Raw genomic sequence first — 14,081 nt, forward strand, 5'->3', positions numbered from 1 at the left:
CATTAGTCCAGACGATTACAAGCAGCCACATACACACGCACGTCGCTATATAAGTGCAGTAATCTTGGCCGCGACCTTAATTGTCACCTTACCTTACCTGTTAATATTTGAGTGACAAGATTAAATAAGACTTACAAAATGCAAACTTTGAAGCATACAAAATGGCTACATCGGAGAATGGTTTGGTTTGTTGTTTAACGCCGCAGTATTCTAGCTATATAACGGCGCTCTATAATCGAAACTGGACCAGACAACTCAGTGATTAATATAATGTACGTTTTCTTACTAAGTCGGGGGGCACGGGTGGCCCAGTCCATCTAAGGCGCCGCGATTCTCTGCGCATTAATCCAGTGATTAATATCATGTACGTTTTCTTACTAAGTCGGGGGGCACGGGTGGCCCAGTCGTTTAAGGCGCCGCGATTCGCTGTGCAGAGTTGCGTCCCTTGGGCACACCAGAAACCTATGATTGTGGGTTCGAATCCCGGTTCGCCCCGATTATGTTTCTAGGTTTGTCAGCACCATACCCGTGCTCGTGGGTTTCACCGAAGTTGTAAACGTCTGAGACCTGCATCACTTCGGACTTTTCTCCCACATTAAGCTGACACGCCGTGATATGACTGGAATACTGTTAAAAGCGGCGTTAAACCCAACCCACTCACTCACTCTTACTAAGTCTCTGTTTGTCAAGGTTAGCCTTGACACCTATCTCAGACTCGAGGGCGCTTCAAGTGATGACGCTAAGGTTGTGACACATTTCGGTGCCACTACAAATTGGTCTATGACACTTGACAGGTGAGCTACATTAATGAGTAACGGGGTTAAACATGTCACCTCATGGAATTTAACACCTATTATATATTTGTGAAACGATGTCACACATCATGTAAATACTGCATATTTCGTTTCATTTCTACTTACCCAGTTTAATGTGTCATGTGTATAGGTATACTGTGATTGCCGTAATGAGATGTAAATGTATGTACTATATACTTTCCAGATCATTGGGGGAAAAAGAGTAAAGAAAAGGTATTCCCAAGACTATAGGCATCATGCCTATAGTAATCATAACCATCCAGTACCCATTCTAATCAGCCTAGAACCTATTCTGACGGGTTTTTTTCAACTTTAATATAACAATACTCTAAACTCATTAAATCCAAGTATAATGCTTTATTTTTCTACTATGCATGAACACGATTGTCTTGCAGAAAACGTCAACACACACACACACACGCGCGCACGCGCGTGCACGCACGCACGCACGCACACACACACGCGCACACACACACACACAATCAGACAGACAGACACACATACTCAGACACACATTCACCTACATACATACAGAGACAGACACACAAACACATACACAGACAGACACACACATATAGACACACACATACACACAATCAGACAGACAGACACACACACACACACTCAGACACACATACAGAGACACACAAAACACATATAGGCACACAGACACACATACTCAGACACACATACACACAGTCACCTACATACATACACAGTGACAGAAAAACACACACAAACACATAGAAACACCTACACAGACAGACACACACAAATAGACACACAAACACACATGCGCGCGCACGAACACAGGGCACACAGTGTGATATACAATCATCACGTCACAAGGTATCGTGGTACTATGCTTATGAGATCTCACACACAACTCAATGTCCCTACAGAGTGGGACTCCATTAATCCGGACAGCCCCGAGTCATGGACACCCTGAAACACAGCTGAAGATCTATCATGTAGACATGCCCCAGATACTCGTCCTGATTAACGGAGTCCGGTATGTTGAGGTTTCACTGCTATGTTTTTGAGCAGATAAACCCCTGTCATGACTTATAAATTCTGTATGGAGTAGAGTTGCACAAAAAATCAACCCTTCCCACAACGCCATACTTATCTCTTAGTCATATTCCACCCGTGAAGATTCCGGGGTAGACCAGGTCTTCAGCAACCCATGCTTGCCGTAAAAGGCGACTAACGGGATCGGGTGGTCAGGCTCGCTGACTTGGTTGATGCATGTCATCGATCCCAATGGCGTGGATGGATGCTCATGACATTAATCACTGGATAGTCTGGTCCAGACTCGATTATTTACAGACCGCCGTCATATAGCTTGAATATTGTTGAGTGCGGCGTAAAACAAGAAACCAATCAACCAATCTTAGTCATATTCAGCGTCATAATGATACCCTGCATTGTAACAGTCTCAATTATACCAATAGGTAAAGCTAGCTAGAAATCAGCATTAGAAATATGAATTTTAAAAACGAGTTATGTGTTGTATGATAAAATATTGCATAAGCTTGTTGTTGATATGTTTTTCCACTGCATGAAATTCAAAATATACGCAGCGAATATGCTTTGACCTCAGGCACAGCCATCGTTGTCACAGCTGGTGATATGGAAATCGATTCAATAACCGGTCATGTGATGTAAGTAGATCATAAGAGGTCAAAGGTGCCGGACCTGTAAATCTGTATAGATGTCGATCCTTTATGTCACGTGCGCGCATCGATCCAAGGTACAACGTGCAATGTTGGTCTTGTATTGCATGTATTGGAAGTGCGTTTGTATGTCATACATTGACAGGGCTCCTGTCTACATATAGGCTAACAGCGCTGAGCTTGATGCGCGAACCAAAAGAACCAGTTAATGACATTCTCAGCAGAACCTCGTTTACACAGGCATTATTCCGGATAAATAGGTGTCAAGCTACACTCAGCTTTGTTGATATGAATATTTCTGAAAACGCAATTCATTCCATCTGCATGCAATCGCCCAGATTGTTACGAAATTGTTGGGTGTCCAGAATGACAATGTCCGTATTAACGAGGTGCAAGTGTTGATACGTGTTGCAGAGTGCAGAGATTACCATATGCAAGGGTGAGTGAGTTGGGTGTAACGCCGCTTTTAACAGTATTCCAGTTATATCGCGACATGTCAGCTTAATGTGGGAGAAAAGCCCGAAGTAATGCAGGTCTCAGATGTTTACCACTTCGGTGAACCCACGAGCACGGGCATGGTGCTGACAAACCTAGAAACATAATCGGGGCGAACCGGGATGCGAACCCACAATCATAGGTTCTGGTGTGCCCAAAGGACGCAACTCTGCACAGCGAATCGCGCCGCCTTAGACGATGGGCCACCCGTTACCCGCCGGTAGGTAAGGAAGGATGACAAGTAACTCCGAGGGCGAAAAAGCCGTCTCTTGCAAGAATCACGCCATATTGCAATGTGTATTACTCTGCTGAAATAAAGTTAAAGTATCTTCTATTCTTACCCAATTATCTAACAGCATGTCAGATTTATCTGGCCAATTATTATCAAATCACAAGTATATTATCACTGGTAATTATATATCGCAATAGACAGACACGCCCTGATATGGGTGTTCGTATCTGCTGACGCTAAGCGAGCACCTGGCATTATCTAGGTCGGCTGTGAGTGATGATTGACAGCATCTGACATTGATTACTGAAGAAATGTACATGTCATGTAAATATCACTGGTGGTGATCGCTTCATGTTGACATGCTGTGTACTGAAATGTACATTCTCTGTTATCTGTGATTTTAACGACAAAGACGAGTGTTCGACCTTTCGAAAACAGTGAAACATTATTCGATATAGCGAGATGTTATTTTTCGTGGAACGCTTCTGACTGTGCCATAAAACAACATTCATTCAATCAAAAAATGGGGATGCACATTATAATTACGTCCCAAAGAGACCCCCACATCATCCCAACTACGCCCTCCCCCCCCCCCTCCCTCTATTATATGGTCTCTGGCTGTTGTAACGATTTAACGTCACATTTAGACGTTTTTTTGATAAACATATCAGAGATAATTTGTATAACATATTTTGGGCATATTTCAGGGCAAGGGTTCAGGATACTTGCAAAGATTTTATTAACACTATGGCAGTTTAATGAATCCCTTGTTTGTAGAAGTAAATGTACTTCGTAACGATAATTCGGAAAGTATATGAGTTACATGAGATCTTGGAATCAATCACATAGAAACGTATCCATGTGTTTTCGCTAAGCCTTTTATGTTTTTTTCAAGGGTTAACAAAAGCAGGTCTATAACCCAACGTTCATAAAACAGGTTAACCAAGTCTAGCACGTGCATGCCACAGGGTAGGTAGCTGATCGCGGGGTAAATCAATGAACTGTCCACTCTTTGTCCGTCTGCCTAGAGTCCAAAGTCCGCTGTCCGCTGACTGACCTTATATTCCCAATGCACGGCAACGCTCGCTTTCCCGCCCGAGGTTAGGCGGGAAGTTTTTCGTGGTCGTTTATCTGGGTGCGTTTCGGGGACAGCACCCTCAAACAGACTGTCATCCTTGCACGGTCATTAAACTAAAATGTATATCTATACCAGTAAAAGTGATATACATTTTGTATGGGATTTTCAAATAAGTGAAACGTTAGTTTACGTATATGCTACAAACTGGGCTACAAATTGATCCAACAGCTTCTGCCCCCGCATCATATATAAACATGATAAAAATATTTTGGTCGAAAATAAGTCATGTCCTACTATTACGCTGTTATGACCTCGATAGGACGAATGCGAAATAAAGTTAAAATGAACACAGGGGCAATAATTGCGTTGCAATAGATATATGCGGTGCTCTTAAAACAACGACTTTCACTAATTAAAGTCAACTGCAAACAGTGTAAGGAAATATTTCGGAATTAAATGAGTCACGTGATTTTAATTAAGAGAAGCAACGCCTCAGATACAACATGTTCCCGACAGGAGATGTTCAGATACAACATGTTCCCGACAGGAGATGTTCAGTTACAACATGTTCCCGACAGGAGATGTTCAGATACAACATGTTCCCGACAGGGGATGTTCAGATACAACATGTTCCCGACAGGAGATGTTCAGTTACAACATGTTCCCGACAGGAGATGTTCAGATACAACATGTTCCCGACAGGAGATGTTCAGATACAACATGTTCCCGACAGGAGATGTTCAGATACAACATGTTCCCGACAGGAATAGATGCTTTGCAACAATAATGTTCCCGGCGGGTGGGGAACCCCAGATCGAGTGAGTGAGTGAGTGAGTGAGTGGGGTTAGCGCCGCTTTTGAACATCACTGCGTGTCTACTTGTTTCTGCATACCTGGAAAACCTTTAGTACTTTAATATATGAAGGGCTGACTTCATTGTATTACGGGGCCGGTCGGGTAGCTATGTGGTTAAAGCGTTCGCTCGTCACGCCGAAGACCTGGGTTCGATTCCCGACATGGGTACAAAGTGTGAAACCCATTTCTGGTGTCCCCCGCCGTGATACTGCTGGAATATTGCTCAAAGTGGCGTAAAATCATACTCACTCACTCACTCACTCACCCATTGTATCACAACTTGAATCGGCGACCAGGTGGCTCTGGACAAAAACAACACTATTATCTCATCACTTCGTCTTTGTGGGAACTAATTAGTTCCGCCGAGGTTTTCGTCAGGTCAAGCGTCTGACCAGCGACGATTGAGTCATCTCAGATGTTGATGTTGACGAAGATAACGGCAGGTCAGGTCGACATCAACAACAATGACCCATCGGTTACTGCATGACCTTCACTAACACATACTCGGTAAGGGCTCGTATTGCAGACAATGGGCCCTTCACGTGGACAAACATGCATCAGCACCTGCCCACATCTTGAGAACCGAAAAGTCGCGTACATCCTTGATGGTATCACTTAATGGGGAACTGAGATAAGATAACTCAATTTGTATGATGTAGATCAATGCTGCAGCCAAAAGATGACCCTTTTTAGACGCAGTTTCCTATTTTCGCAATTTACACACAGGGCCCATAAGACTAGCATCTAGTCTCTGAAATGAACATATCGTACAGAAAAAAACAGTTGTTCAGTTATCTTAATAAAAATATAACAAAAGGGAGCCCAGTGACTCTCTTCATTTTCATTGATACTGCAGTAATCTAGACTTGTCAAACATTATAGCCTTGCATGGGCTGTATTTGATATATATTTGTACCAGGGTCTGTAAGACAGACTAAGGGCCGATTTGCACAAAGCATCTTAGCGTTACGGCTATTTCCGAGTATGGGAGTTACAATCATCTTAAGCTTAGGTGATCGTAACTCCATTACTAGACTTACATTGAGTCTCAGAAATAAAGTTGTAATATTTGAAAATATATGTCTACAAAATAAAACATAAAATCCAAATGGAGCCCAGAGCAATGTTAAACATCCTGGAGTTGAGGCAATCTAGACTTGCTAAATCACTCCAGGCTTAAGTTGGATTTATTTTTTAATATAATCTCTTGGATCTGGTAGACATACTGCTCCCATACTTTAACAAAGACTTGCGACAGTCGTTCCGCTACGATCGCTTTGTGATACGGGAACCAGACCGTGAAATGAGCTCTTGACCGTTGTGTTTACCTTTAAATCATGTTGTGACATTTTCTTTTTGTTGGAAATAACCTTGAAATATTGAAATTAACGACGAACACGGTTTCAATAATTATGCAAAATGACCGTTCCATATACTTCGGAACTGTTGGAAAGGATGCAATCCTCGGAAACAATCAATGGTGTAAGTGAGTGTATGACATTTTACGAGGCTTCGATCAATAATTAAACAATATCTCGGCTGGGATATGTGAACAAGTGACTCACTTTGAACGTACATGGAGAACAGTAACATGCAACATGCGGGCAACGGACATCCCACCATGATAGTAATAAGTGCAAATGAATATGGTTTTACGCCGCTTTCAGAAATATTCCAGCATTATTAAGGCGTTCGGGTTCGGTTTAGCGCCGCTTTGAAAAGTATTTTTCAGTTTTATCATGACGTGTCGGTTGCATTATTTCTGCACCATGACTGGGGAATATATTTATTTTATGAAAAGAATATCTAGATATATCTAGATATCCATACAAAAGCAAGTCTAGCCAGCTCTAGTTAGTTCTATTCCACATTTTTCCACATATGAAATCAGCTCCAGGAAAATTATTTTTTTAATTTAAGAGGCGAGAAGAGTATTGTATAATATAAGATTTCATAGACTGAGTGTTAGTCGTGGTAGAGCGTCCGCCCGGCGCGGAGTCAGTATACTGTGTCTGAGTCGGGTATTCACGTGAAACTGCGGCACGGGTGGCCAATCGTCTAAGGCGCCGCGATTCGCTGTGCAGAGTTGCGTCCCTTGGGCACGCCAGAAACCTATGATTGAGGGTTCGAATCCCAGTTCGCCCCGATTATATTTCTAGGTTTGTCAGCACCATACCCGTGCTCGTGGGTTTCACCGAAGTGGTAAACGTCTGAGACCTGTATCACTTGAGGCTTTCCTCCCACATTAAGTTGACACGCCGCGATATAACTGGAATAATGTTAAAAGCGGCGTTAAACCCAACTCACTCCCTCACTCTCATCAATGATGTATCTCAATTTCCATTGCATGGGGACTCGTGAAGATCCGGGTTAGAATAGATCTTCAGCAACCCATGCTTCCCGTAAAAGGCGGGTATGCTTGTCGTAAGAGGCGACTAACGGGATCGGGTGGTCAGGCTCACTGACTTGTTTGATGCATGTCATCGTAGCCCTATTGCGTTGATCGATGCTCGTGATATCAACCACTGGATTATCTGATTATTTACAGACCGCCATCATATTGTTGGAACATTGCTCACAGGCAAACAAACATTGTTTGTTGCACAAAATAGACACACACAGTGTATATAAAATTACCTATTATCACTGAAGTATCGTTGCAAAATGGGTGAATGTCGTTTTCGCCACAGCCAGCAATATGTCATTTGTTGCCATAAAAAATCGACTCCGAAATTTTGCGTCTCTCACAATAAAGTAGTTGACATCCACAATTTCTCTTCCTTATTTAAGAGAGAGTTCGCTTTAACGTCACTGTGAACAGTTATATCACGGTGTCAACTTGACGAGGGAGGAAAGCCCGAAGTAATGCAGGACTAAGACGTTTACCACATTGGTGCAACACACGAGCACGGATATGGTACTGACAAACCTAGCATTTAGAATTCAAACCCACTACTATAGGTTTCTGGCACTTGGGCATGTCAGCCAATTCACTGTCTCAAGACGACTGCGTCACCATGGTAACCAGACATACAGTATTTGCCAAGGGATGACGTTGACACATTAACATTGGCGTCAAAGACTCGTGTGACCACGCACTGTACAACTATGTCAGAACAGGAAGAATCAGAGTCATCTTTCTACACGGAATTGTGATCCTGGCTTGACCAGTGGATCCTGATACAACCAACTGCAAATTATGGAGCAAGTGCATAACACATATGGACGGACAAGCATGTGCCCCATTTCGACCATCATCAAATTCAAACGGTATTATTTGTAACCGGGGCAATGAGCTGTGAATCGAGGTCTGTAATTGTATACAGTGTAACAGAATTTCACTACATTCTTGTGTACATATGTCAGTTAATTGCTTCTCTATAACACACAGTACTGTATATACGTTTACCGTAAAAGTGATATTATTTTTTTTAATAGCAATCATATACCGTTTCAATTTTGTTTTCTATTGAAACGTTTTGAAAACATTTTTTTCAGTAAAATGTCATTTGGATGTGTTCAAAACTGACAATCAATAACATTTCTTTCGTTACACAAATACAAAATTATAACGTGTATGTCGCAGCAGTAACGTCAATATAATATGGCAATAACATTGATATGTACAACTGTCAATCAAATCGCGTTCTTGGCTTGTTCATTGTGATTATAATGTCGGTTTGAGGTTGGAAGCTGAAATACGCAAGCCCATCGAAATGGTTTGCTGTTTGTTTGTTTGTTGAACGCCGCACTCAGCAGTCTGTAAATAATCGAGTCTGAACCAGACAATCCAATGATTAACATCCTGAGCATCAATCTACGCTACTGATATACGATGACTTGTTTGAAGCATCTCATCGTATCCTATTTGTGTATTGATGCTTATGATGTCAATCGTTGGATTGTTTGGGCCAGGCTCGATTATTTACAGACCGCCGCCATTTAGCTGGAATATTACTGAGTGCCACGTAAACAACAAACAAACAAAGCCAGGTATCAAGCACCCCAAGTCTGTCTGTCAAAATGCTATTGTGTAAAGTTCCAAAGGCTGAGCGCTGTGTGATGCCATGTAGTCCATACAGACATGACTATTATCAATAACAGCCATTGATAATGTATAGACATCGTGACTTTTGCCAATGAGTGTATAGTTCATATGTGCCGATTCTGAATGCTTTACTTCCAACACGAATATCACCTACATGTAACATTAATACTTTTACCAATCCAATGATAGTAATAATTCCACTACCACTCCTCCTCCTCCTCCTGCTACTACTACTACTACTACTACTAGTGCTACTACTACTACCGCTACTACTACTACTACTACCAGCGCTACTAATACTACTACCACACCCACCACCACTACTACTTCTACCACTACTACTACTACTACTACTACTACTACTACTACTACTACTACCACACCCACCACCACTACTACTTCTACCACTACTTCTTCTACCACTACCAGTGCTACTACTACTACCACTTCAACTACAACTTCTACTACTACTACTACTACTACTACTACTACTACTACTACTACTACTACACCTACTACCAGTGCTACTACTACCACATCCACAACCACTACTACTACTGCTACTACTACTACCATCACTACTACTACTGCTACTACTACTACCACACCCACTATCACTACTACTTCTACTCCTACTACTGCTATCACAACTACTACTACTACTACTTCTAGTGCTGCTACTGCTACTACTTCTTCTACTGCTACTACTACTACTACTACTACTGCTGCTTCTACTGCTACTACTTCTTATACTGCTACTACTACTACTACTGTTGCTACCACAACTACTACTACTACTACTGCTGCTACTGCTACTTCCGCTACTACTACTACTACTACTACTACTACCACTACTACTACTACTACTACTGCTGCTACTTCTACTACTTCTGCTACTATTACTACTTCTACTACTTCTCTTTATGCTACTGCTACTACTACTGCTACCACAAGTACAACTACTACTACTGCTGCTACTGCTACTTCTACTACAGCTGCTACTACTATTTCGTTTACTGCTACTACTACTTCTACTGCTACTACTACTTCTTCTTCTACTACTACTACTACTACTACAGTACCACCACTACTAGTACTACTACTACTACTACTACTACTACAGTACTACTACTACTACTAATGAAAGTAATAATACTAACTAGTAGTTCACGGCAACTTCAAATCCGTACTGGGAAATACCAAACATATTTTTTCGGTCAAACTGGCATGGATAAAAAGTAGACCAGGCGACCTTTGGACTGTGGGTTATTTCGGGGTATTGGTGGTGTATATATAGTTCTCATTGATCAGCCAAGCGAGAAAATATAAACAGCGAATACCGCCCCGCGACGCAAGGAAACATCTGCCGGCTGGACAACGGGTGGTACGTACCTCGTTAGTGACTCGCCATATTTGGGCACATGTTTTCGCTTGCGCTGTAATACCCCTTGTTTACATTCGTAACACGTTCGTTCTTGAAGCACACCTATACAGTGTTTTTAGATCTGAAAATAGATAAATGATTTTATGACCGTGTTGTGAATTGAATAAGTTCTGCTGTAAGTGTGCTTGCGTTGAGAACAGGCTTGACTTGATAGATATATAAGACTGGGGAGAGATATTTATGTAGGCTCTGCCTGTTTATCAATCCCCTTTCAATGTACCAAGTGGAAAATAAATATTGTTTTAAAAGAAAGACATAAAAGACGTTTCAAACATATTTCAATGACAATTTTTTCCATGTTAAAAAAGTCTTAAGACTAATACGCCATGTTGGAAATTAACGCCGCGCACAATATTCCAGTTGTTTGATTCATACCTATAAATTATCGAGTCTGTATCAGACAATCCCAAAATTGACATCATGAGCATCGATCAACGTAACTGAAATACGATGACGTGCATCAGCCAAGTCTGCGAGCCTGGCCACCCGATCCCGTTAGTCGCATCTGAGGTTGGTGGGTGCAGGAAGGTAAGGAGTGAATGAGTGAGTTGGGTTTAACGCCGCTTTTAACAGTGTTCCAGTTATATCGCGGCGTGTCAGCTTAATGTGGGAGGAAAGCCCGAAGTGATGCAGGTCTCCGACGTTTACCACTTCGGTGAAACCCACGAGCACGGGTATGATGCTGACAAACCTAGAACCGGGATTCGAACCAACAATCATAGGTTTCTGGCGTGCCCAAGGGACGCAACTGCACAGCGAATTGCGGCGCCTTAGACGACTGGGCCACCCATGCCCCCTGGTACGTAAGGAAGGATGACAAGTAACGCCGAGGGCGAAAGAGTCGGCTCTTATGTCTGCATGAATACAATGCGCCAAGGTATCATTCTCGGTCTAAATATACCGACACATAAACCGTCCTTTATTCAAGGTAAGCTGAAATGAATGACAAATGTCAGTTTCAAACCCGTTCCCATGAACTATCAACAGAAAAAATCCCCTAGACAAACATCTAGTCTCTGAAATGAACATATGGTACAGAAAAAAACAACAGTTGTTAAATTATCTCAATAAACATTTAATAAAAAGGAGCCCAGAGACTCTCTTCATTTTCCGATACTGCAGTAATCTAGACTTGCCAAACATTATAGACTTGCGTAGGCTGTATTTGATACATTTGTATCAGGGTCTGTAAGACAGGCCAATCCCCTTGGTCTTAAATGCAAGCACGCATGGGCTAAAGAAGCTGCACACGTGTGCATCCTCATCAATTCAAGCTCCAACCCGTCAAGAAATATTAAACAGACCATTTGTTTGGGTAACTATACATTTAAACAATAAGGAAGTTGTGCACGTTTTGTGATGCAAATTATAGATTTACAAACGTCATCCTTGACACGAGGAAGTATTTCGCTACTGGAAAGGAAAGTGTTGATATTTTGTTGTGACACTACTGCTCTACTTTTCCTTGTACATGTATAGGGCATACCACTCTGAACACGATCGGACATGTCCGCTGAAATAGGCCTTTGACTCGTAGCCTTTGTTAGCCGTCACGTGATGTAAACACCCTCGCTGACAGTCCACTAGACTAACATCTAGTCTCTGAAATAAACATATTTAACATAAAAAAAACAATTGTTAAATTATAGTTATGAAATATGATAAAAAGAAGCCAAGAGACTTTCTACATGTTCAGATCCTGTAGTAATCTAGACTTGCCCACCATTATAGACTTGCATGGGCTATATTTGAAATATTTGTTTCAGGGTCTGTATGGCAGACTAGCAGTCGGCTACAGAAACATGGAGGTTATATTCATAGTTGCATGGTTCTGTGTTCTAGGGCAGGTACCCTCGTGTTTTTGTTTACAGTCACCGTGGTGGAACTATATTATCAAAACGTTGTTTTTAAATATCTGGGGCGGTGTGGTAGCCTAGTGGTTAAAGCGTTCGCCCGTTACCAGTGTTCGATTCCCCACATGGGTACAATGTGTAGAGCCCATAAGTTGTGTCCCCCGCTGTAATAGTGCTGGAATATTGCTAAAAGCTATAAAACTATAATCACTCACTCACTTGCAAACAACTTTTGAATACATTTAGGATAAAAACATCTGTGAGTGAGTGAGTATGGTTTTACGCCGCTTTCAGCAACATTCCCGCAATATCACGGCGGGGGACACCAGAAATGGGCTTCACACATTGTACCCATGTCAGGAATCAAACCCGGGTCTTCGGCGTTACAAGCGAACGCTTTAACCATTAGGTTACCCGACCGCCCCTAAAAACTTCATATATATAAGACTAACGGAAATTAAACACAGATAAACAGTTAACGCAAAACTGTGGATATGTTAGCGTGTTCAGGTGTAAGTGTGTTTTCCCGAATGGGAACAAGTTGCCCCGTTTCCTACATTCACAGTCGAGTCTTCTTGGCGGTCACGGAAACGGGTAAGGTTGGCCGATTGGGCCTGACACAGTTGTCTCAGTGATTTAAGGCGCCGCAATTCGCTTTGCAGAGTTATGCCCCTTAGTCGAATTCGTCCCACGTTAAACTGACACACAAAAGCGTGACTGAATACTTTTCAAAGCCGTGACAAAAACGGACTACTCTTTCCTGATTATCCAGTCTTGATTCTATGTCTTGATGTCTTGATGATAAATTCCCTGGACCCTATCAGCGGATCCTGGTGCGAATAAGAGACGAACCTTTGCACGGCGAAATAATGTGTCATAGACAACATAAGAACCAGAGACCATATGTATATGAACCACATCCGGTTGTAAGTGCGCATGCGTAACGCCCACAATAACGAACGTAAATAAACATGGGGATATGTTTACTCCTCGACAGTATATGTTTTGGCACATACAATTAATAATAAACTTGTTTGTTGATGTTAATTTTGCGACAGGAATTTTACATCACAAACAAATTTCATGCAGCTGTTTGTTTTCGTTCGATACAGAGAACAAATGCAAATGTTTTGTGTCGTCCCTTCGCAGGCTTCAAGAAATCGGCCACCTCCAGTCTCGTTTAGGTAGACGGGGTCCCAGTCAAAGTCGCCAATTTCAATGAGATCTCGTGTAATTATCTTGATGTTTAACATCCCACACAGTAATCCGATTTCACACGCATTAGGCCTGATTACTGACCCACATTTCAGATGGTGAAGTGAACGCCGGACTAGATTTGTTTATGTCTAGAAAATTCGGTCAACGTCCCCTTAGACCCCCCATGTCCCCATCCTCATCCAACATCCACCCCTTTATATCGGGGAAGTGAACTTGGAGCTCAGGAAGTGTATATAATTCCGGTTGCTTGTTTCAACGATACAAAACTTCTGATTAAAATTTTCACTTTCAATACCTCTCTCTATATAACAACACGTGTTGTTTTATAAATATATTTTATACATATATAGAGAAGGGGTGTTTGATGG

This window comes from Haliotis cracherodii, unplaced genomic scaffold (genome assembly GCF_022045235.1).
Source record: "Haliotis cracherodii isolate W230 unplaced genomic scaffold, xgHalCrac1.p SCAF_10, whole genome shotgun sequence".
Lineage (NCBI taxonomy): Eukaryota > Metazoa > Mollusca > Gastropoda > Lepetellida > Haliotidae > Haliotis > Haliotis cracherodii.